Source organism: Motacilla alba, chromosome Z (genome assembly GCF_015832195.1).
Source record: "Motacilla alba alba isolate MOTALB_02 chromosome Z, Motacilla_alba_V1.0_pri, whole genome shotgun sequence".
Lineage (NCBI taxonomy): Eukaryota > Metazoa > Chordata > Aves > Passeriformes > Motacillidae > Motacilla > Motacilla alba.
Window position 1 is genome coordinate 50,199,435 of NC_052046.1, and position 25,844 is coordinate 50,225,278.

Here is a 25,844-nt window from a genome sequence, read left to right on the forward strand (position 1 = left end):
AATGATGCAGAATTCAAGGGGTGGGTGGTAAGGAAAATAGTTTTGAGGGATCATTTCACCCCTTAGTCTGGGCATGTGTACAGAAAATACTTGTGTAATGTAGTCACTGTCCCTCAAAATACTCAATAATCAGTCATTGGAGCACAGAATGTATCCCAAATGCTCTTCAAAAGCAAATGGAGGAATAGCTAAACCCAGTGCTCTCTATTACAATTACATTTAGGAAGAAGCTTTGCCATGTCTAGCCAGCCATGTTCTTAAAATAGAGGACACAGGACTTTCTACCAGTTTCTGTCACACAATTGGAACTAACTGCACCTGGCTGTTAGTAATGGGTGAGAAAGGAAGCTAACACAGGTGGAAAAAGGAGAATGCTGTGAAGACATTCCAGATGTTATGACCTTATTTCCTTTTTTCCCAATTTCTGTCTTTGGGGCACAGTCACCTCCAGAAATCTCCTGCTAAGGGACTCAGGCCAGCAATAGCAGGAATATTCTCCACAATTTCCTCCTGTTGTGCCTGCTGGTGCCCCCTTTTACCTAGAGATCAGTGCTGCATATCAGGTCTGTGTCCGTAGGTAGCAGTATGAATTATGCCTAGAAATAAGCATTACCGTATGGAGAAAGGCCTTGTGTGGAGCAGCTCTCCATTTGGGCAACACTGGTTGCCAAGTAAGTGTCATTGTGATTTGTTACTCATTACGTTCGCTCCCCGTGAAATATGAAGTTGTATTGAATGTCTCAGTGGTAATCTCTAAGATCCTGAAAGGACTTGGCAGAGTCAGACGAGGCAGTGTCTCTCTCATGGGAATGATGTCCTGGAACAGCTGCTTTCCCCAAAAACTATGAAGATGTCACTTTTGAGCCTGAGAGTGAAAGTGAATCGAAGAGGGGGGACCTTTGTAGCTTTTGAGATGTTCTTGATCTTTGGTGGGAAGGTTGGACATACTAGGACCTTGTGGTCTGCAGCACAGATCCCCTGCTCACAGACTAAGCTCACCAAGGGAGGAGGAAGGAGCCTAATGAATACAGAAGTGAAAGAAAGTGTGTCAGAGAGAATTAATGAAAATAGAGAGAATTTAAATGTTTATGAAGGATGGGTGTCTGCAGTTTGTTACTTCTCTGTATTTTTTTATCTACAAAAGCATCTGTTTTTCAAAAGTGCTAAAAGGTCTGGATCACTACAATGACCTCAAACATTAGAAGTTGAACATCAGGCACACCCTTTGGAAAAGCTGAATCTCACTCTAATTTTGTAGTTCAGCCAGTGTCAAATACTGTCTCCTTGTAGGCAGCAAAGTACTTTGGTGCTTTTTTGTTAGTAGGTAGATTCAGGGAAGAAATCCTCTTGTTGGTGGACTCAGAATTCAGCTTTCATTCATTTTGTATCCATCTTGTATTCATCTTTCTTCTATTGACAGAAAAATATTTCATTGTTGCTATGTGAAGAACTATTACACAGAAATTTGACTTCTAGAAGGTTTGCTGGCCATCTGTGGTCAATCTAGACATCTGGTTGTGCTCCAAGAAGATCAAGTGGAAAGCCAGGTCTTCTGTTCTGCATGTAATTATTGCTAAGAAGTTACAATGGGTGCATTGTGCTGCAGCCTTTACAAGTGTCACTGGTGATTAGACTGTTGCAATACTATTTCAGTAATGTAATATGACACTGTATTTTAGATTTATCTGTAAAATAACAATGCAGAATTTGGCAGCTTGGTTTTGGTTTTGTTTCCAGGACACATTTCTCAGGGAATTTCTCAAGTTTTCCTCTAGACAACTTGGGACCTGTCTCTTGGCCAGCCATTGCTCCTTTTTGTCCTTAAGTGCCATGGCAGAGGTAGGAAGGATTTGAAAACTTATCTGGAAGTACAAAAGAGGTAGTGGAAGTACAAACCAAGAGTACTTTGCAATGAGTATACCAGTCTTGGTTCCTGTACCTGAAGTCTGGATTTGAAAGACTAATTTATTGAACCTGAATATATTCCAAGGCCTGTCAATTCCTTAGCCTTTAAAGAGCATAGGGAGATTTGTCAGTGGGGAACTGTAGTATCCTATGAACTCTCTCCTCTCAGTCAATTCCCAAGTCCTTTGCCCTGGCACTGGCAATGACTAACTGCCATAGAGTAGTCCTCCTGGGGGGAAAAGACAGACTCCCCCATGGATTTCTGTCTCACTGATCCCTGGTTTCTCCTTTCCCTGTTCCCTCATTGCTTGGATACCCCTGGTGGCTGTGCCCTCTTCCCTGGAGACCAGTCCCCTCTGCCCAGCCCTTAGCTCTGCTCCCCACCCCTTCCTCTTAAGCTGCCTGCACCAGGTGGTGCATCTCTTTCTCACTGGGTGCCTTTCAGGCTGATACTTTGCTGCAATAAAATCTTGCAAAAAGAGGCTTTCTTGCCTCTCTCTCTGAGCCAGTTGCAGTGAGTGTTGTGTGGGGGTCTGATTGCATTGCCTGAATGTTAACCCAGCCTGCTTTTCTACAGGAGAGGTTTGCTGGGAACAGATAACAGGCAGCAGCACCCACCACTCAACACCCGCATTTTCAGGGGACCCTCACTAAAACTGTTGGATGTTTAAATAATCTTCAATCTAGGAAGAACCAACATGGCCTTTGCACATCCACACAAACCTGACAGCACTTTTGAAAGAGGCATAATGACACATAAATAAAAGGTGTTTCACTGGCCAGTTACTGTTAATTTTTCCAGAGACTTTTGAAAGACTTTTTTTTTACCAAAATGTTTTAAGGAACATGACATGAGACAGAAGATCCTTAAATAGATAAATAATTGATAAACAGTAAGAAATGGAATGTATGAATAACGTACTAATTCTTGGAGCAGGGTGATGCAGGTGGATTAAATGGTGATATGTAGTGGGACCTTTTATGTTCAGTGGGCAGCAACGTGAAAAAATTTGCTGATGAAACTGAATTACTGAAACCAGAAAAGATAAGGGACATCTGTAAAGAACTGTAGAAGGACCTGTTGGACATCTTACAAGGTAGATAAAAATAAGGTGATAAAAATAGGGGGAAAGTGGTCTTAAATCCACCTGTTAAATGGCAGTTTCTGAGCTAACCAATACAGCTCAGGATAGAGACCATGGGTACCTAACACATCCAGGAAGATACCAGCTAAAGGTCAAGGAAGCATATAAAATGGTATTATGGGAGAAATAATAGAGTGCATCATTTTGCCATTCACTTAAGTCCACCAGTCTGTCAATTGTTTTAGTTGGAAGTTACTTGTTTTAGAACTGAAAAGAGACAGAAGAGGTCAGTAACAGTACAAAGCATCTTCCTAATGAGTTGTCACTAACGATGTCAGGGACGCCCTATGAGGTCAGTAGAGTGCGTCTGCCCTCGTGTGCTGAGTCTTTCCCAGGCTCAGCTGAGGCTGTGGCTGGGGATAATTTCTGTCTGTTTGTTTTAGAGTTGTCCCAGAGAGCTGCTGTGAAGGGCACTAATTTTTACTGGATGTGAAGCTGTAAAAATAAACAAAAGAAATTTTGTTGAAAGTATCGACTCTACTACATAGTGGCAAAATCAACCCTTCTGTAAACACATCCAGTTATTTTTCTTTTCAAAATATTTTTCTTAAAAAGTAGTTTTCCACACCACTTCTCAACCACAATCTCACTGATGTAAACAAGGAACATTTGAAAACCAGGAGTACTGGCTTCCATAAAAACCAGCAAGCTGTAGTTGCAGAAGTGAAGTTTTATCTCTTCTCATAGCAGAAAAAGGGGAAAGCTCAGTACAGTCAGCCATGTCTGGTAGACAGAAGAGAGAGATTGAAGAGCTATTTGCAAGGTAACATGCCATCAGTTATACTGCCTTGATCAAAGGTCCCAGATGCAGAGGGAATGCATTCCCCATTCCTTTTCTTTTTTTCAGCTCACAGCCTCCCACTTGTTTTTTAAATTAATTTTTGGCAGTAACATAACTCCTGGAATCCTGCCATTTACTGCTTTAAAAATTGCTCTTGAAAAGAGAGAGAGAGTCAGAGAGAAAGCAAGGGATAGAGGGAGTATGAAAACCTAATGGAGCTGATTGCAAGGATATATAACTAACATTTTTTTCTACAAAGATGGTATATGATTTATTTTTCTGATGAGCCCATTTTTATGTTAGGCCCTGTGGGAGAGAAGATGACTGTTTAGTAGAGATTACTGGGTATTTCAAAGTAGCAAGAGGACAGCTAGGCAGAATTAAACATATTGGTATTTTATGGAGTTTCAGTAAAAGAATGTCTGTGTAACACAATCATTCCTTGAATCTTTAAAGCATTAAATGTTTATAGTTAAAAAGATGGAACCATGGAAACACAACCATATAAAAGTAGGGTAAAGATTCTTCTTATTTTGGGTTTAATGGTTTCACGTTGCTGACGAAATGGTACAGCATCCTGATCCTGCCCCATCAAGATGCATCATCTGGTCTGTGTTTGTCCCTGACAGTGATTTGGGCTGGATTTCAGCCTATTGTCATTACTGTCCTGTTTCATTGTGCATTTGGTCAGCTGGGACTGAAATAGCTTCTCTGCCCACTTCCTTGGTGTCCCATGGACTTACTGCTGCCCTCATCTGGTGCCAAGCAGTGCCCTGTGCAAGCTGGGTGACCACTTTGCAGCAAGACTGGAACTGATGCAGGCTCTTGCGGCACCATTTCCTGGAGAATTCAGAGTAAAATTACAGAAGGCTCTCTTTATGCTTGTGGATTACTGCAAGTTTGAAAAGGATATATATGGATCAATTCAAGTGTGGAAGAGGTATTTTTGGTCTTTCTGCACTCTTTTTTCTTCAGTGGGGAGACCTTGGAAGGGAGGATGTGTGTTTGCACCTTACTGATAAAAGCCAGAAGTATATATGCCAGCTACTGGGATAAAGAGATGGTAGTGAGCTACGACATTGAGAATTAGGAAAGGATAGGGGTGTCATCATCAGTCACTGCACTGTGCTTACCTGGAGTCAGAGTCCCTGTCCTTCCCCATGTTCTGTTTCCCATTGTAGGGCTTTGCCAGCTGCTGGCCAGCTGTCTGCACTGCCATGCTGCTCATCATTCAGTTCTTCAGTTTCTTCTCGTAAAAACAGACACCTTACAATTAACACTGAAGTGAGCTACCTCTTTATTATTTTCTGTTGTAATTAGTTTATTCAGTTTTTTCCTTAATTGGTTTGAACTGAAGCCCTGGTTGGGCACATCAGCTTCTGTGTGCTTGGAGAGGAAATGCAGAATTTACCTATGTGTAGCGCTGAGTAACAGGGTAAGTACCTCATGGTCCATATTTGTGATTGAAGAGCAAAAGGGAAAAAAAAAAAAAAAAGAAGGGACAAAATTATTATTGTTAAAGGATAGAAATGTTTTTTGTCTAAATATATTGCACCACAGACATCCTGATATTCTAAAGTATGATATCTTTAAATGGATGCTGACAGTTGATTTATTCTTGCATGCTGAGCTGTTTTTGAAGTGACATATGTGTAAAAGAAAATGTGAAAGATATTATGGCATAATATAAAAGGAACTGTTGTTTTCATAAGTGACCACATAGTTTTAAAATTTAAACACCGCCCTGAAATTTTGAAAAACAGTAACATTATGCTGTTGCACAAGACCTACTGAAATTATGTTGGGGAGACACAGAAGTATATCCTATTGTCAACATTGTCCTACAGAAGGGGAGAAGAGACTGTCGGTTATCAGACGCTGCTGGCTCTGCTCAAAGCAGTCCTCACCACATTAATCTGCTTCAATTGCACTCTTCATCTCAAAGAACTAAAGTGTGCATTTTAAGGCAATGTCTTAAATGTGGTTTTAAACAGCACAGCACTGCAGGCTGTGAAGCAGCACAAACATCCCTTGGAAGTCAGTCAATGGGCAGGTATGGACCATGCATAACTAGCAAAAAGAAGTCATAGATAATTTTTTTTGTGTCTCAGTTGCTAATGCTACTAAGACATGAAAATGTAGCAATTAGAGCTGATAATGGTGAATGAGGACTAGCTTTTTGCCCATCAAAGTATGTAAATTCATGTTACCTGCCTGGCCTGTTGCAGGGTGGCAAGCTTCCAGGAACTGCAAGTACTGTAACACAGGAAAAGCAGACCTGCATAGTGAAAGTGGTGATACAAGTGCCACTGACTATGTACTTGGGAGATTTTCCTTGGATAGGGTGTCGAGGAGTGGCTGGACTGCATTAGTTGACTTCCTGGAATGCATTTGCTGGTCCAGCTTTTCCCCAAGAGGAACCATTTGGTGACCTCTAGGATTGCTCTTGCCATGGTGAATCAATGGGTGGGAAGTCGCAGTGCTCTCCTGACCCTACCTAAATGTTTTGGTGTTTTCTACTAATGAAGACACCAAAATGTTGAGCTTAATGGGAGTTGAACACATGGTCCCAAGGGCAGAGGGGTCCCTGTCTCACAGCAATCCCTGCTCCACCCTGACTCCCATCAGCAATCCCTGCTCCACCCCTGTCTCCCTTCACATCCTAACATTCATGTGTTGAAGAGCCCATCCCCACAGCCCTGTTGATAACTGTTTTGCCCCTGGTAAAAAACAGTGACATTTGTTTCACAACTGCCTGTTTCTATATGTGTGCAGCCTCTTCTTTATCTCTGAGGCATTTTTTAAATTCCCAGCATTGTACCCTGCTCTCTTGCTCTCCCAGGCATCTCACATAACTCTGTGCCTCCCTGCTACGCAGTGCTGAGCAACTAGTTACTGTAGGTCTGAGGGAAAGTCCAGAGCATAATAATTAATATTCTGTCTGAAAAGCAGCTGCTGGTCTCAGCAATTGTCCTAGGGAATGCTTTATAGTTGATCTGCATCCTGGTGTGTCTAATATTACTGAGGACAGGAGAAGTCAGATCTGTACGTCTCTGTATAATACCATATTGTGAGAACCTTCCACCTTTTCTTCTGCTGCAGACAGAAAGTGCATATTGCTGGAAAAGGCAAGCCTTTCAATTAAGTTCACCAAATGTATGTTTCAGTTTTAGGATGATACCAGATGTGCTTCAGAAAATTGAATATTTAAGGGTTTGGGATATTTTTTACAGAGCTCTATTAAGGGATTAAAAAATATTGGCATCATTAAAACAGGCAAGGAAACATTTATTAGGCTAGCGAAAAGCACTGCACCCCCAGAAAAATCCACTCTTGCTCTGCCCCAGACACTGTTTTCCTGTAACTCAGGGAGTCATCAATGGAAGAGTCATCATGACAGCTGGAGTGCAAGGGTGAAATGGCGTTTCACCTTTAAAAAGAACATAGATGAGCACATGTTGGGAATTAAGTCCTTTAGTGATTCTTACAATTCAGCTGGGACAGAGACTAGGCGCCTTGGAGTTTCTTACTAGCCCTTTGGATTTGTGATGTCTCTAGTGAGGTAAATATAGACACATTGAGTCACATCAGTTAAAATCCAAGCCTAAAGTTTAAAAATTGAGCAAGAGCTCTAGAAAATAGTTTTCTATTTTTCTATTATTTTTAACATTGTATTGGTCAAGATACTTGATTAATTAATGCTTGCTTTTCACAATTGCTCTTCATAATGAGAATCTCTTTTAAAGAAGAAAAGGTTGTAAAGGGCAAAATAACTGACTTAAGTGATAGCTTAGCACCTTTGTCTTCCATAACATTCTGCTTGTAAAAATCTGCTTTGTGTTGTATCTATTTTGGGACAAGCCCATGCAGAAGTTGTAAGGAAAAACAGTGGAGAAAAATACTCTATACAGTAAAAGTGGAATGTAGAGACTGTTAGACTGGATTATATCCATCATTCATCTACTCTAGCATCCCACATCTGAGAGCTGTCAGTGCCAGATGCTGCTGACAAAAGTGCAAGAAACTTTCAGAGATGGGATTGTCTTGATTACTAATAGTTACAGTTTTGCTAAAGCTCTGAAAAGTATGTTTTAATACCTCTTGCAAAATGCTTGTACTTGATGTTTTCAAGGTTTATACAAATATCTAGCCCTTACTGGTGACCTTAGGGTCTGCTTATGGGAACAAATCCCAAGGTTCAATTCCATCTTGCATGAAACATTTTTTTTCTGTGCCATTCTCATCATTCTGTTTCATATAAACCTTCTTGTGAGGGAAGATAAAGAACAGAAGCTCTTTACATAATTTCTTCGTATGAGCCAGTGCTCCCTGTGCATTTTATACTGCCCTGCTTTTTGTCACAACTATGAGGTGAAAACTATGAACCTTAAAACTAGAAGAGAAAGAAAAGATTCAGGAGGCCAAAATTGCTCCTATTTTTCCTGGGTTGAACTATTTGAAGCAGAAAAATATTTAAGTATTCTTGTAGACTAAAACTTAGATCTGTAAAAGGGAATAACAAAAATGTGAGTCTTTTCTCAGTAGAAGTTTATAAAATTATGAAGAATTATTTTTCCCATTTGAGAATCTGACAATGCAGTAAACATCTTGTGGATCAAAACTTGATAACAATAACTTTTTGTTTCAGCTTTGCTTCATATGTAAATAATGCAAGAGGATTTGACTTTGGAGGGGAGAAGAGTTGCTGTAGACCAGAATGTTTGATGTTTTGTTAAAAGGAATGTTAATATTGTGTTTTCCACTTTTTTCAGAATAAAAAAAGTTTAGGAGGAGGAGGCAAAACCAGTGCATATACTTTTTATGTCCACGGAGGTCACTTAACCCGTCTTAGCCAAATGGCTTAGAGAAGGGCAAAGAGCGAAGGGAGAATGAGATGTGTGTGGAAGTTTTCACATAGCAGAAGTGTTCTTGATATACTTGCAGATTATTTCTAGAGCATCCAGATGTTTAAAATAAAGTTGCATGAGGAATTGTCACTGCCACATACAGTTAAATTATAGTGCTTACAACTCTTGTGGTTTGAAAATGTGTTTTTGTTGTTTCAGGAGGAGGAAGGGAGGATGGAGATTTTTATTTTTGGCAGGATTCCTTTACAGTGAATAGAAGAACAAAGCAGCTAGAAAAAGTAACAAAATAAAAGCAGTCAACAAGATGGGACTGAATAAATAAAAACACAGATACTTTCCTTTTTTTAATCTGACTTTTTTTTTCTTGAAATGATGTCATCTATAGTAAACTTTTCTCTAGTTTTGCAAACAGCTCAGTAAAACTCAAGCTATTTAGATGGATCTGCATTCATTTGGGAAGTCAAACTATCAACATTTTGTTGTTAACACTTTGTTGAATATGAAGATTAATTTGAATGGTACATACTCCCAAGGGCACTAGCTGCACCCTGGACTGGGTAGTGAAGCCATCTAGGCATATGACAACATTGCTTTTTGAAACAGGAAAGGGACATCTCTAAAGGCGCTGAGCATCTGATACGGAAAAGAGAGGACATTTAAAATCTGGAAATTGAATTAAACTCCTAGAAGCCTGTAATTAGTTTTCTCCATGTTGTTTGTACTTGTGTGAAGTAAAATTCCACACATTTTTATTGCCTTTATTTCAGTTTAGGCTTTACTTGATCACAGACAGCTTGGCTTTCATCCAAGTATGGGTACTTAGAGGGAGACAAACCATATTTGTTGTCCAGATTCTGCTGACTCATGCAGTATTCAGTAGTGCTATTGTGAGCATATAACAAATAGAAATCAAGAAAGAGTCCTGATTTCAATGTTAAAAGCCCATGTCAGCCCCTCTAAGAAAGTAGATAAAAAATGTGCTACTTCATACCCCTTCCCTCAAGTTATTATTGTATTAAACCACCTTTAGCTGCTGGGAGCATTCATATTTAAAAATTGAACTGTTAACAATATGGTAAGTAATAGTTTCATGGGGGTACAAAGAATATTTTAAATGAAGTGAGTAGTTAACTTCATTTTTGCACACCATGGAAAGGATATATAAACTGTTTTGACATGTCCAGATGCTTGTTTTAGAATCACAGTCTTTCCAGACATTACTCAATCCACCTGACATTGGAGAAGTAGGATTTGTCACTAGTTCCTGACATAATGTGTTTTCATGCTGAATTCAGAAACTCTTAACTCCATTAATGTTGAGTCATTCATGCTAAAAATACTTTTTTTTTTCCACAGTCCAATCTCTTCCAGTAGACATTATTCAAGGAAGAATGTGCAACCTGATACGAATGGAAGAAGCTGGGAGTGGAGCCATTAAGAGATCTCTCCATCAGTAATTTTTAACCACTCTGCCTTGAGGACAGCCTTATTGTTTCAGACATTTAGAGTTCTGTCATTGTTAAGAAGCAATATCCCATTGTTAAGAAGCAATTTTCCCTCTAACTTTTGTTGGAGGTTGTTAGTGAGTAAAGATTGTATTCCTGCTTTCCTTCAAAACTGCACGTGTGCTCTTTTAACAAGTTGTATTTAAAGTGATTTTGGTCAGATCCATTTAAGGTAATTTTTGATTTCCCGAAATTCAGATCTTGTCTTACAATGGAAAAGCTTTCCTTAGTTTTGCTACAAAGTCACTGAGAAGATGAGGCTGTCCCTGTGCCAGCAGAGGGGTTTTGGACAGGACCATCACCATACGTGATCTAACACTGGCATAGGAGGATTAGTGCCTGCAGACAGTAAGAGGCTTCTTCCAATTTAAAAAAGAAGGTCTCATCTGCCTCTTCATTACCAGGTGGTTCACAGACAACATCACTAGAATATTGCTCACATTGGTTTATTGACTAATTCTAATGTATGAACTCTTTGCTGGTGACTGTGTGTCATCACCTCTAACCCCTGTTGTTCCCTGATTAAAGCTCTCTGCTCAAGGTTTGTCTGCCTCTATCATATGACATCACAATATCAATGTTGCAATCATAGTTTTAACTACAGTTAAATCAGGTTGAGGTAAGCCCTGGATTTCATTTCATCTCGTAACATGAAACTCCACTCTGCTTTTTATTTACACTCATTTGGGCCTACTGTGTCCATTTCTTAATGAAGAGAGATGTAAAAATACACCATGTTCATTAAAAAACCCATTACTTCATCAACAAAAGATGTTGACCTCTGAGGTAAGTCAGTGGGACTGTTGATTTGAGTGACCCTTTTGCTGTAAAATCCTAATGCTTGGGTGGATTTTACATCCCTTCTGATGGTTAGCGAGAACACTCTGTGAATGTGTTGATACTGAAATTGGTCTGATAGAAACTTTCAAACCAAGCTTTGCATATTAGAAAGCAGGCATTCTTTACTGCAGCATGCTGGTCACTTAGAGGATCCTTCCCCTAATCAAGTGTGCTGAGTGTCAGGTAAACAGTTTTATCATACACCCTGATTACATATTCATTAGCTATCCTCACTTCCTTCACCTTACTTGACATAGTCACACCCCTTGTTGGAAGTCCTTACATGATTCTCTGGGATCTATCTTCAATGTCCAGTGTCCTTTTCAGGTGTCTGTTCCTCAACCCCTGCATTTGAGTAAGCTCAATATCACTGTTTTGCGTAACTTTTGCTTTGTCAGCCTTGCAGAGCTCAGCTGGCACCCTGCTTGTGTTTTGCATGACTTCTGTTTCCCTAAGTTAGGTCCTTTATCTATTTCTCCAAGGCTGTGCTGTTCTGTTCCACTGTCCTTGATAAGAGTAAAATGTTGTTCTGTTTTACTATCCTTATCAAGTGAGTAAAATGGTGTTCTGTTCCAGTCTTCTTATCAGTATGGGCATGTAGGAAGAGGTATAGGATTTCCCTCAAACAACTAAATCACTGTAGAAATTATTTATCATTCATTCAATGTGAAGGTTTTGGCTTATTAAGATGTAGGACTTTGTGAAGTCATTTTCACTTCTTTATTTCTTCTTTTTGTCCCCCGAACAAAGAGACTTTAAAGTTGCAAGCGATGAAATAAATGTATCCAACTTTCTTATCCTTTGCTCTCCCTGGAAAAAAGTGTTGCAAGGGCATTCTTCAGTATTTCACCTTTTCATGGCTTGACATCCCCTCCAGTTTAATCTCCTTGATCTTCATTTGATTTTACAGTCACTTCCTGCTAAAGCAAAGAAAGGAACCCTTCCCTTCCCTTCCCTTCCCTTCCCTTCCCTTCCCTTCCCTTCCCTTCCCTTCCCTTCCCTTCCCTTCCCTTCCCTTCCCTTCCCTTCCCTTCCCTTCCCTTCCCTTCCCTTCCCTTCCCTTCCCTTCCCTTCCCTTCCCTTCCCTTCCCTTCCCTTCCCTTCCCTTTTGTTTTATGGGTTTTCTTTTGTTTTCTAGGTTTTGTTTTTTACCAGGAGATAAAAATTACTGCGCTCCTGTAGACCTAGCTACTCTGCTTAGCTTCCACTTGCTGTGTCTGCTATGAACCAAACCACCTTCTGCCAGACGAATGAGGCCTGCACGCCCCGCACCTGGGCAAAGATGAGCATAGAACCAACAACAGCAGCAGCAGAAAACCAGACAAACCTTACATGATATGCTTCTGGAGATCACCATTCCTTTGGGCTGTGGGGGAATGTAATGTGGCTTGTTACACAGAAGACTGGTGGCCACCCCTTGCCTTCTTTAATATGTGCAGGTCTGGCTGGGGTGCCCTGTCCTGAGCTGAAGTGTCACCATCAAGCTTGGGAGCTCAGAGGGACCTCTGCAAAGCATGATGGAGAAAAAGGGCTGCTTGAAGCCGAGCCTCATGTGAATGGCAAAACTATTCCAAATGTGTGTGGGGTGTTCGCTGTTGTTTATTTTCTTTTTTGTTACTGTAACTTCTTTACAGCTTTTCCACAGTCAGATTTGCAGCTGCCAACAGTTTTTCAAGTGAAATGCTTCTGATTATAGTCAGTGTCAGCAAATAGTATCTGCTGCCTGTCTGTAGTGTTTCCAAAAATGTGTTAGCTTGGACAGAGGACTAATGGGTCAAAAATACTTCCTGAAGTTGTGATGGTAGGGAGGGCTACAGATCGTGTATCACGAGATGCTGAAATGAGCCATTCACTGAGGGGGGAAAGGAGGGTCTGGTAAAGGTGATGCTGTAAAGGAGGGTTCATATTAGATAGCCACCATGATTTTTTGCAGAGCTGAAACTCCCCTGCATTTTGCTCCCATTTTGTTTTTTGACTAGGCAGGTAGATATGCCAGTGCCTGCTAAGACTTGGTAATGGGAAAGGCAGAGAAGGGACCACTGGTCCCTTCCCAGAGGGATTAGGATTGAAATCCTTGCTCTACCAAGGATTTCTTCATCAGTGATGTCTCAGTAGATCCTGAGAGTGAATAAGAGTACAGTTGGGAACAAATACTAACATGCACAGTTACATTAGCTGCTGTTTAGCCATGGTTAAGGTTTCACACACAAAAAAGCAGGCTGTAATCCACCCACCTGGGTGTCTCAGGCCAGCACAACCAGACAGGCTATTGGGACAGAATTGGCTAATGTAGGAGGGAGACAGGGCATTTGAGAGGAGCAGAACATCAATAAGCAAGGAGGAGAAGGGAAGGATCACAGGACTGGGGGGGGGGTGACAGTGGAAAAGGGGACAGGAGGAATGGATCAGCCTCTGTGGGAGAAGAGGTGCAGGGCTGCACATGTGGAATGACAGAGCACAGACGTCGATTCATCTGGGAGACCTGAACTATTCTGAAGCCACGTCCTGAGTTCTGCATCCTTTACGATGCTACACCTTATTATACAGTAGTGTTCAATCCCTATGTGGCATTTAACTTATGGATCTCAAAGCAAGGCCTTGAATGAGGTACTGAGGCCCAATTCTCCAAAAAGGATGAAGGGAGGCAAAACAGCTCACCTCCAGAGCAGAGCTAAGGTTCAGCCTCCAGCCACCCACTGCCTGCAACACAGTGAGCCACAGCTCTGTGGCTGTGGTGATTAAGGGCCCCAGGAACAGCCCTCAGAGCTGTAACTATTTGATTCTTGTACTTATTTCCTGTTCCTCCACTCCTCTGCTAGCATTTGTTCTTGGACAGAACTGGAAGCCGACTGTTGGGCTACTTCAGTACACACTTAGGAACTCCGTACTTGGGTCTTTGTACACTAAGTGATTTAACTAGTCACAGAGGAGACAAATGCACCATCAGCCTAAGGAGGTCTGCTGCTTGCCATGTGTATCTCCTGAAGTTCTGCCCTGGTGCACTCCACGAGACTGAGGGGTGCCAGCCACAAGGAATCTCACTCAGCATGTCCACCAGTGACACTGGGACAGTGGAAACCGTTGTTTTCAGTGCAATCTCAATCTCTGGGAAGATATTTGCCATGAAGTAGCTGTTCATTCCCATCTGATAGGGAAACTTACCATCCAGGAGCCACTCTGGCAGTTGCAGTCCCACCACCAGACTGTCACTGCTGAGATTGCAGCCCCTTCAGAGCAGGCAGTTCCAGTGACCTGACAGGAGCCCCATATGACTCCCTGCACACCCCACTCTCACAAAATCAGACCAGGTTTCCTATGGCACAGTCTCAGATGTCTCATTCCACAAAGCCATTTATTCACACTGCAGGAACACAGGAACAGCTTGGGCTGGTGCCTCCGAGGACAACCCACAGAAATGGAACTCCATAGCTTTTATACTGTCACAGTCCAAGCATGGAAAGTGTCAGATCTTCCTCCTGAGTTTCAGCTCCTGCTGTGTCCCTGAGTGTCTGGCAACCTGACAGGTACCACAGGTCCCTGTGCCCTTTGTTATACAAAGAGTTGTCACCAGTTTACAGCTTTTGCCTCAATCTCAATCTGCACCTTTCTGCTGCAGCTGCACACTGAGATACCTGCACTCTATGTATTCCTCTACTGTGGGCTATGCTGTTTCTCCCCAAAGCCAGTGCTGATGGGGTGCCTGCCTTCCTGAGAGCGTATCCTCTCTCAGGGTGGTCTGAGCCAGCCCCCACAGCCCACCCTAACTTCTGGTCCGGATGTTGTAATAGCAAGAGGCCAGTAAAACAAAGAAGGCTCTCCGCTTGCATAGTCCAGTTGGGTTTATTGAAGGATAATCCGAAGGTCTAGGGCAGGAGGGTTCAGGAAAAAGGGCTGGAGCACAACCTTGACTGAAGGGTCCAGGAACAGAGGCGCACAGGAAAGACGGCAACAAACTGCTGCTGCAGCTACTGCAGCTGCGGCCACAAACCAAGGAGGGGCCAGGGTATATAACCAAGGGAAAAGGGGAGGGTTCAGGGTTCAGTAGCTCCAATAGGGGAGAAGGAGGGGAGGAGAACCAGGGATGATGACAGGGGTTCTTCCAATGGGGAGCAGAGCAGGGGTGGTGCTAGCAAGGGAGCCAATGGGAACACAGAACTGACAGAAGTTTCTAGAACGGGGGAGTGGGTAGCGGCAGATTGACGTGTACATATTTGCATCAACTCGAACAGCAACTTGGGAAATTGTAACACTCTCTCTCTCTAACTAAACAAAGGTATCTTCCCAAGGCATGCTATTTCTATCTTCCCTTAACCTGCCTCCCACACTCTACAGCGCCAAAGAAAACTGAAGTGTAAACATGGGAGCTTCCATCCTGTTAACTGTCACGGGCTGGACATTCAGACACACGTGAAAAACCACCTCTAGTCCCCCCACTGCAGGTATTTCAACATATCATGTGTACACACTTCTAACGCCTATCTAGTCGTATTTATTTTTGCCTGATGATATGCTGCCGTGTCTCCCAGGTGTGCTGGAAGCTGCAAACAATGTAAAAAGGAATGAAATTCAGTGAAGAATTTTCCTCCTACCCATGAGCCCTCTTTCTTTCTCCTCTAATTCTCATATGGCTTAAAAGCCCCTCCAGTGGTGGCTTCCTCCATTCTCTTTTAGTTTTGCTTCCTGGAGATTCGAAGGGACAAAGTGATGATTGTCAGCATCAGTCAGCATAGGACAAATGAGACTCAAAAAAGACTATATATATATTTATTAATCGATAATAAAAATCCTAATCCAAATCCTAATTATTTGGAATGTGGATTAGAATTATTGTATTAGAATTATTACTGTTATTGTATCTAGAAGATGATTTTTTCCTGAAGGAGCTTGTACCACAAATGTATGAGAAGGTGGTAGGCAGCTTTGTTATCCTTCAGTTACAAATGAGAACCTGACATACAGCAAAAGTAACCCAAGAAAGTGTTTTTACCTCATTGTCCTGAGGTCCTGTGTCAGCAGCTCCAAGGAAGAACTGCCCTATCTTCCCATGCCAGCTGTTGCATGTTCTTTCCTGGGCTAGGGCTCCCTCCAGATCTGTGGGCCATGGACATCTGTTGGCCTTGCTGATTGTAATAAGCAGACCTCTGTGACTGCACTGAATTACAGCTCTACAAAGAGAGACAGGAGTCCCAGGGCCATGAACAAATACCACCCTGATAGCTTCATATCCTCATACACCTCCCTGCTGATGACAATTGTGGTCTGGAATTCTAGATACATTACTCTCTGCTAGTCATCCCACTTTTTCCCTTCTTGTGCTGTCTGCTCCCACCCAACCAAAATTAATCTCCCCAGTAGCAGGAATCTGAATCACTGTGAGGGCAGTCAAGACACTCACTTGCCCTTGGTAGAGTAAACCCCTCAGAAACATGTGTAAGTAGAAGACAGCTACATGGCAGATGTTTATATATATGCACACATACACATATACACACTCTCTCCCTCTTTCTAATGTCTTGACACGTGGAGAGCAGCTACCCATGCAACACACTTTGTATTGTACATCGACTTCAAACATAGCCCAAATCAACCATGGAAATGGCAGCAATTATGGTAAGCTGAAACCAAACAAACTACAGCAACCTAATGGTTTCAATGTCAGTAAAAAAAAGTCCCTCATCACCCAGCTGCAGGGGCTGATATGAAGACAAGCCTCAAGGCAGCTTATGGTTTCCGGCTGTCATCAGCTATCAGCTCGGATACTTGATATAATGAATAATCAGTGTTTGAACTGATGGAAGTGACCTTAAAATGTACTGGGGAGGGGGAAATTTACCCAGTATGCACTGGGCGGTGGAAATACATTTACATGTATTTAAATGTTTGTACTATGGGGGAATTCAAACACAGTGAAAATAAAGGCCTTAGTCACTAAATGGTCAAAATATGGAGATATTTGAAACCAGGGAAAGGGCTCTGTAGAAGACCAAAGCAGTTTAAGGACGTGTACCTGGCAAGCTGTCCTTCTGAGGCCTATATTTATTTGCAGATGGCAAAACAAGCAAGGGAGAAGCATGGGGGAAGGCCTTCAATAGGCAACTGGAAAATGGCATTGAAGTTGTCTGCTTAGCAAGGCTTTAACAGCAAGGCTCTTGAGGAAGAGCTTGCTTCCTCCTAGCCTGGAGGGGATGTCAGGGACCTGCCTGACGTGGTGATGGCAAGAAGGATGGCAGGATGGCCAGCTCCAGCAGCCTCCATATTTGTGCTGCTCATTGCTTCAGCAGGGAAGATGGATGTCTTTCACTAACCATTCTCGAGACCTCCCATGGGGAGGGCTGTGTGGGGTTGAAAGGAGGGAATTGGCTGGCTTTCCAGGCTCCCCCTGCATCTGTTACAGGCATCCAGCTTTGAAGAACCCGACAGGAATATGCTTAACTTTTTGCCAAGATTTCTGTAAAATTGTATTCCTGAGTTGCTTTGTCCTTTTTAGCTGGCCTTGTCACTTGCCAAAGTCAGGCTTTAGGGAGGAGAAATTAAACCCTGTGTGCAGATGTTACAGACAGGACAGTTAGCATGCAAGAGAGGCTTTTCTAGAATTGCAGATGCATGCAGTGGCAAAAGCAGAGAGGTACCAGCTTTGGGTACCAGCTTTCATCATGCATCTTTACTCTCCTCTCCAGCACTGCAGTCCTTTAATTGAAAAATGGCCTCTTCGGAAATTTGGAACACGGACAGATTTTTTGCTAAGAGGCCGCCACTCACTTATCCCTCTTCTGGCTCTTTAATTTAAGTTAAATTTAAAGGAAATAACTTGAGGTTTGGAAACAAATATCTCCAGGGAGCAGGTCAGTAGTATAGTATGGAATGAAGCCAATAGCTGTAGAGACTGTCTAATTTGAGCTGAAGTAGGTAAAGACAGGGAAACCAAACCAAACCAAACCTTTTCTATATGCATTGCTAGTGCATTGGTTTTGTACTGCATTGTGTCTCACAGAGCAGTGTGCAGCCACATAGAATAGGTCTAAGGTTAGCAGATAAATACAGCCAAGTTTTTAAGCTCATGGATACTTAGCTGCCTACTGAATGCCTTTCTACCTGCTTTACATCTCTGTGGAGTGTTTTACTTCTCAGGCAAAAATGGGGTCATGTTTCTCACAATTACTATGGGGCGGTCAAGTTGGTTAGCTTTTACCAAAGTACTGTGGAATAGCTTGTGCAGTGTAAAGTTTGCACTTCTGCTTTCCCAAATGTAGCTTTTTCATGTGCCTGGCTTCTCTGGCCAGAGCACCACTCTACAGACAAAAAGGTCTCCTTCCTCAGGGCTGGTGGGGATGCTGAAGATATCCATGGCTTGTACCAGTACTGAGAGATACTCTGTCTTACAGAGACACAAGGCTAAAGCCTTTTTTTTTTTTTCCTTTTCTGCTCTCTCTCCACCATCATGAAAGTGTTTCCTATCTTTACCTAGTGGTACCGTTAGAGTCTGTGATGTGGGGCGGGAAGACTGAGGAATCAAAGTCCTCTTTAAACCCTCAAACCACAGCAGGAGCACCAGTGGAAAGCCACACTGCTGTTCTATTCCACTTCCCGCCTGACCAATCTTGGTTGGGGTTAAATATACAGCCCAGATTTTGCATTACTCAGACACAGCCCTCTTTTAAGCAGGAGTGTCTTCACATTTCCAGCAGTGGTAGTGATTGATTTGATGAGGACCACAGACCCTTGGCAAAGGGGCTGCACCTGCACTTGCCAAATCTTCTGTTGTATTAAGCTGAAGTGAGGCTTTTATGCTGTAGTCATGAAGGTGCTGATTTACAGAGAGGCTCTGGAATGACCAATCTGCAGAGCAGGTCTGCCTGGTAATTTTAAAGGACTAAAAAAATTTGAAACAGGAAATTAGGAATATGCAGAACTAAAATTCCTCTCTGCTCCCTTGAGTTGCCTTAATGGCTCTGTTTTACCTCTGTATGACCACTCTTGCCTTTCTCTCCAAGTGGTGTTATTCTGTCAGAAAGAGAGCATGTTACCCCAGACAGCCACAAATGAGCAAGAAAACAGAATTCTATATTTTGTTTTTCACTTTCTTAAGCCCATCTGCTCAAATATGGCAATTCACTGGTGTAGGGGACTCCAGCCATTCTGTATCTGGCAGGTAAAAGTTCATAAAACATAGAAGTCCCCAGACAATTCACAGCCACTGTTTCTGTAAAGGACAAACAAAGCAGAATGATACAAGCTGTTTGCAGTAGACACATGGAACGAGAGCAGCACATCTCTCTTTGTCTCAGCCGCCTTATCCAGAGAAACAAGTCTTCAGATGCATTTGCAGGGAAATGTGCCAGTGGAGGCAGGGAGTGATACTGGGGAAGCTGAGTACTCGTTATCTTAATGATGCACCAAGCCTGGAACATTTAAAAGATAGATGTAATCTTTGGAAAAACCACAGAACAGTCAAAAATATATGTGCTTATCTTCCAATCTGGTCAAAAGAGACAAGTCATTCCAAGCACTTCTTCAAAAGTATTCTTTTTCTCTGTAAAATAGAATGCTGCAATTCTGGTGAAAAGTGCCCATGAAAACCAAGTGCTACCAGAATGCTATTTTTGTGAAAGAAAGCCTGTTGCTTACTTAACTGAAATCACATGTTTTCACAGAGTTTGTGGGCTTGGCAGGTCTTTCATGAAGTAAATATTTACCTTTCTTACCACAAAGTGTCAACACTGCTTTGGACCTAAATGTTACCTGGCATATAGTTCATTTTTATTATCTAGATCAATTTCAAAAAGTAAGAAATGACCACAATTTCAAATTAAATTTGGTAATAAAAATGAATTAATGGACATATATGTCCAGGCAGCTCACACCAGTCTTCAACACTGAGTTACTTAGTATACTCATAAGTCTGTCATTAAGCCCCTAAGTGTATGTATCATATCTAAATGTTTCTTTCAATTCCAAAGTACAGGATAAGGCACTAATTTTTAGAGTTCAGATTTGTCAATGCAGACTTTATTGGACCATCAGTCAGATGAAGCAACCAACAGTAAAAGAAAAGTGTCTGGCAAACACTCCTGTGGATAAGCATGCAGTAACTGTGATTTGTGGTGACAGGGTTTATATTAGATGTAAAGAGATGGAAGCCACAAATATGCCTAGATCACCTGCAGGTTTAGTGAATTTAAACAGCAATAACTATTATCCTCAAATTCCTATCACTTGCAAATCACCCGGGCTTTGCCTCTTAATGCCTTTGATACTCATAATTCTACTAGTAAAAACATTTAGGCAGCCAGTAAGAAGGCAGAAACGATAACATGTGATTTAGGTGACTGGTTGCCCAAATGAATAACAAAAAGAGAGCAGATTAAATTAACATTTTCCAAATAGCTCGAAGCATGAATGTAATTCTGCCAAGATATTTGGTACATACTTGCAACTAATACATTTGGGGAAAGGCACATCTGGTTTCTAAGTAATTTGCCGAGGAAAAAAAAGTATAAGCAACAAGTTTGTAATGTAATTTAGGGGCCTAATGATGCAGATAAGCATCTAGTGGGAGATTTATGACTGTGTTCTTTTGAAAAATCCAAAAGGATGTCCAATTTACAAAGTTAGGTTGCTAAATACTTTTAAGATTTGGTCATAGTTTCAAAATAATTGCACATTTGCAACAAAGGTCTTGACCTGGGTGAGTGTGTAGCTGCACACTTTTTGCCAGGCCATGCAGATGTGGGCTGCAATGTGGCACACATTCTGTGGCAGATAGGTTCATATCCCTGCAGTTATAGCAAGACCACACTGAATGATTGATAATGGCTTGGCAGAAAAATATAAATCAATTTCTCCACAACAGCACTGGGATTGTGAATTGAAGGGGCAACCTGTAACCCTTTAGGTTTTGCAATCTTACATAGAAAGCACTTGACATTGCTTCAGCAGGGCTATACATTAGGGGGGAAACCAGGATTTTTTTTTTTAAATTCTGTTTATATTAAAAAGGGAAAAAAGAAAAAAAGAAATGAGGAATTTCTGGGTTTGCAGAAGAAAAATTAGGAGAGAAATTATTCTGTAATATAGTCCTGCTAAAAACTTGAAGGGGTGCAAGGAGATTGTCACGAGAAGAATAAATTATTTCCTTCAGTAGGAGGAGCCTGATCTTGTCTTGGAAAGAAAGGAATCTTTCTTACAGCAAATTAATTCCAGTCCTTGTTGTAGAGGCTAGTGTTAAAAATTTTTCACAAACAGAAATACATCAAGAACACAATTTCTACAGAAAATCCTACATAATTCTAAACAGGAGTTGACTGCATACAGAAACAGTTGTTTGGTGGTGCAGATCCGTATTACTTCAGCATTGCTTCAGCTAATCTCTGACATGCAGTTAAGGTAACCTGAACCGCGCCATTTAAAATCAAAATGACTGTCTATGCAGACTTTTATATCTCTGCTGACAAAGCCATCATAAAGAAACAAACCAACACAAAAAGATCCAAACATTTGCTTTCTTTAACAGCTAACCCTTCAATGGAAGTTTCTGTCAGATAGGCTCTTCTGTAAGAAAGAATTCACATAAGGGCATGCATACTTTTCTAGGCTTATGGTCTTGTTGCTGAGGTTTTTTACCCCTGGTTTTTATTTTATTTTTTGTGTTTGGTTTTTTTGTTGTTGTTTTTGTTTTTGTTGGGGGTTTTGTTTGTTTGTTTGTTTGGGTTTTTAGTTTGGTTTTGGTTTTATTTTTGTGGGGTTTGTTTATTTATTTGTTTCATTTTGTTTTGTTGAGGGTTTTGTTTTGGCTCTAATTTTTATGGTTAGTTTTTTAATTAAAGAAACCTTTCTCCTGCAACAAAAATAGTCACTTTCCCTGGCCAAATTCTCTGGAAAACTTGTTGTTTTCCTCATCAAATCTACCAACACCCTCTGGGCTGTTGACTGAGCCACCACTTCCTCCCGCTCGGTGCCAGTGTTGTCCAGCGTGATCAATAGGGGTTGGGCTGCGGGCTGGAGGTGCATTTGTAGCACAGGAACATCTGGAAGTCATTCCTGGCTGGAGTGGACCGTGAACACACTAGGCAGACAGGATCCTAAAACGTCTCTCCTGTCTCAGCCTTAGCTGCCTCCGATGGCCAGATAAAGAGAGCACTACTCTGAGTGAAAGTGTTTATGTGTTTATGTGACTGCAGGTGTGAGCTTTTTTTGCTGCTGATTTCTTACACACTCTGTAGACAGTGAGCAGGCATGTTGTGGGACAGAGCATTGTGACAGGGTGGTTTACTAACCACCATCTCCAGGACCATGATGACTTCCATTTCTCCTGCCTGTTGTAGCAATGTGCTGCCTGTTATTGTTAGGGCTTTCTTCCTAGAAAACAACCTATGTTGACCTAGAACATATTTACAAGAAGGGTGTCAGCTAGCATCATCTAGCCAAGTCAAGTGATTTTTTGAGGGTTTTTCTCTTCCAATTAGTTTTTGAATAAGATTAGTATCTCTTGAGTTAACTCACCAAACAGTTTGAAGTCCCTGCACAAATTTAAAAGCCACAGAAAACCTTGCCAAGTTCACATATATATAAGCATTTGCCTGTCTATGCAGTCCCACTGGACCAGAGCAGTGAACGTGGGAAGTATATTCACCATGCAACTAGAATCCCGCTGCATATGTGGTGGAGCTGCCTGAGGAGACAGTGCAATCCTCAAAACAACCAGCAAAACACTTCTCTTGCCAGTCCTCCAGGAGAGGAAGGAGTTTGGGTATGCCTTTTGGAAAGGATAACTGAACAGTGGCTTGAGAGCAGCACTGAAAAAATTATTACTGAGCAGGCTTTGAAGGCTGCAGTTTCGTGGCACACGGAGAAGTTGTTTTAGCTTATGATTAGGGTTCATGGCCCTTGTGACCACAGCTACTGAGCACATTACAGACTTCAGCACCTTTGTCCTTTAAAATATCTTTCAGGAACTGTCATTACTGCTGTCATTACTCCTTCTGTTCCATGCAATGACCACACATTTGGCTGGTGTGTAAATGCAGCCTGGAGCCAGGGGCAGGACCCATTACCTCATTGGCCCATTGCACCATCTCAGCAGGTATCTCCAGGATCACCCCAGCATAGCCCAGGAGGATCAATGGGAAGGGAAACCAGGTATCTGCTGCTATCTTAATTTGGACGCTTGGCATGAGCCAATTAGGTGCCATGTACCAGGAACCAGGAGCATACCTAGAGGCAGGAGTTCCAGCTGTGCCCTGGAGCTGGCACAACAACATTGGTCCACTGCAAGATCAAGTAGCACACCTGCAGCATTGAGCACTAGAGAAATGTAGCCTCAAAGCCACAGAAAGGAATGAGAGTGACTAGCTGGAATCATTGCAAGGAGCTCAGCTTAGAAACTGGCCTGGCTTATTTTTGCAAATTTTAAAAAAAATCAGTTATTAAAGAATCTGTATCCTAATTTTCCTGAAAATTAATGTAACCATATTCTGCTGGCTTTTAAAATTATCACAGAGTTGTTTTGGTTTTTTTCACCCATTAATATACTGATTACTTTTTGGTTAACTAGTTAACTGTCTACTGATATTACCTAGACAGGTGACTGGGTTATAATGGGTTGAATGAAATCTAGTGATGGTTTAAAATAAAGAAGTTGAAATACAGGTATACCTCCTAGCAGCCATGAGAGAATAAAATGAAATATTTTTTTTGTGAAGTAAATATCCACCTTTCAGCATTAGCTTGCATACTTTTCCTTTTCTAATCAATAAAAAATGGAAAGGTATTAGAATGAATCTACTCCAGAATCTGTTTTGTCAGAAATGAAAGAGATCATTATTCTAGATTCATTATTTTCTATTCCAATTAGAAGTTAGATTATACATAAATAACAGAAAAATAACTTTCTCCCTTCAAAACCACTCTGGCATGAAACTCATAAACATCCAAGAGTGTGCATGAACAATAACAGAAAGCAAATACTAAAAGAAATATTTTAAATGTTTGGTAAATTTTGTTAAACAATTTCATTGGCAATAGAAACAGGAGAATGTGGGTTTTTTTTAGTGTCCTGCTGTAATTAGTAATGCAAAAATCAAAGGTATGAATCAAAATAATATGTCTCATTATGATGTGTTGACATCTGCTCTTATTTTAGGTATCTACTTCAGGCACTTTGCTTATTAGGACAAGCAAAGCTTGTCCTTTTACAACAGCTTTTGAACTAAATTCCCATAATCCTTAGTTTACTCATGTTAAGAGCCTAAATAAACTTTCTAGTTATGGTTTAAAAGAGATATTTTGTTTCTTTACTGCCAAAGAAAATGTTTGCTACTTCCTCTTAAAGGAATATCAGATTGATACAAGCCTTCATGTCTAATCTACAATTATGCTTGTATTCCTATTTGTAGATGATGAGGTACAATAAGTACTGGCTTAAAAACATTTGTGTCTAAACCCACATGCTAGATTTATTTTATTTGTATAATTTTAGTAATTAAAAAAAGGCTTTTATAATGTATGATTTAATGGTGTTGAACATTATAGGATTCTTAGGTCTAAGTTGTTAAAATCAGTTGTTGAAGTAGTTCTCCAAGATTTCATTCAAGATGATCACAGGCTAGAAGATTCATTTCAGCATGACAAGATTTCAGAGAATAGTAATATATTTCTAGCCTAAAGCATGTTTATTTAAAGCCCACTAGAAATAAAGTCATTAAAATGTGCTGGAACAACGCATTTAATTCAAGTACTACATCTTGGATCCAGCACAGAAATTGTGGCTTGGTACTTTGAAGATGCTCATGTAATGAGACTGGTTTTTAGAGGAAATTTTAAACTGCAGCCTATTCAGAAGGAAAGAATGATTATGGGAGTGTAAGTGAGAAATTTTGGGCCACCCAGGGAAGTGGGTGAACAGGCCAGCCAGGGAAGTGCTCAAGTCACCATCTCTAGAAATACTGAAAAGATGTATAGAAGTGGTACTTAGGGACATGGTTTAGTGGTGGACTTGGCAAGTTTAAGTTTGCCATTGTACTCAATGATCTCAAGGGTCTTTTCCAACCTAAATGATTCTGTAATTCTATATTTCATAGGACATTTCTAGAAAATCAGGATAAAAAAAAAGATGAGACAGTGAGAAAGTGGCATCAGAAAGTCAAATGAACAGTTCATTTGTAAGCATTTTGGAAAAGTCTATATACATGGGGTTTTTTCCCATGGATTTTCTTGGATTCTCAGTGTTTTACACACCAGCAGAATATTTGCAATAGGAATGAAAGAACTTTACTTGTGTTCATTTGACCTGTATGGGAGAGAATCCTTCTTAAAAATAGTGTGGGATTATAAAGTAACTGAAGAATTTATTGCAATGTGATAGAGACATAAAAGATGAAACAATGTTTCTCCCAAAGCTTAATTCCTTGTTGCTCCAGGCATTCAGGGTACAGGCCCTATTGTCAAGTCCTTTCTTATTGTGCTGGATTCAGCATCTAAAACCAGCACCCTTACCTTCCAGGTGGACGCTGTAAGATCTCATTCACCTGCTATGCTCTAAGAAAGTGGTGCTCCTTTCAACCATGTCTCGTTGGGTGTAACCATCAGAAAGGTCAGAGAGAGATACCATTGGAAAACTTTCATAAGTGTTAATTTCCTTTAGGCCCTGGGCTACAGTCTCTCCCCAGGGAAGCTACACACCAAGGAAGCTATAGGAAAGGATGCTGAACACCTGAGGAGATGGAGTTATTACATGAAACCACTGCACACAAAAAGGCAAAAGGGGAGTTGAAACTGGGGAGGGGGAGATATGAAGTGCCTGTGA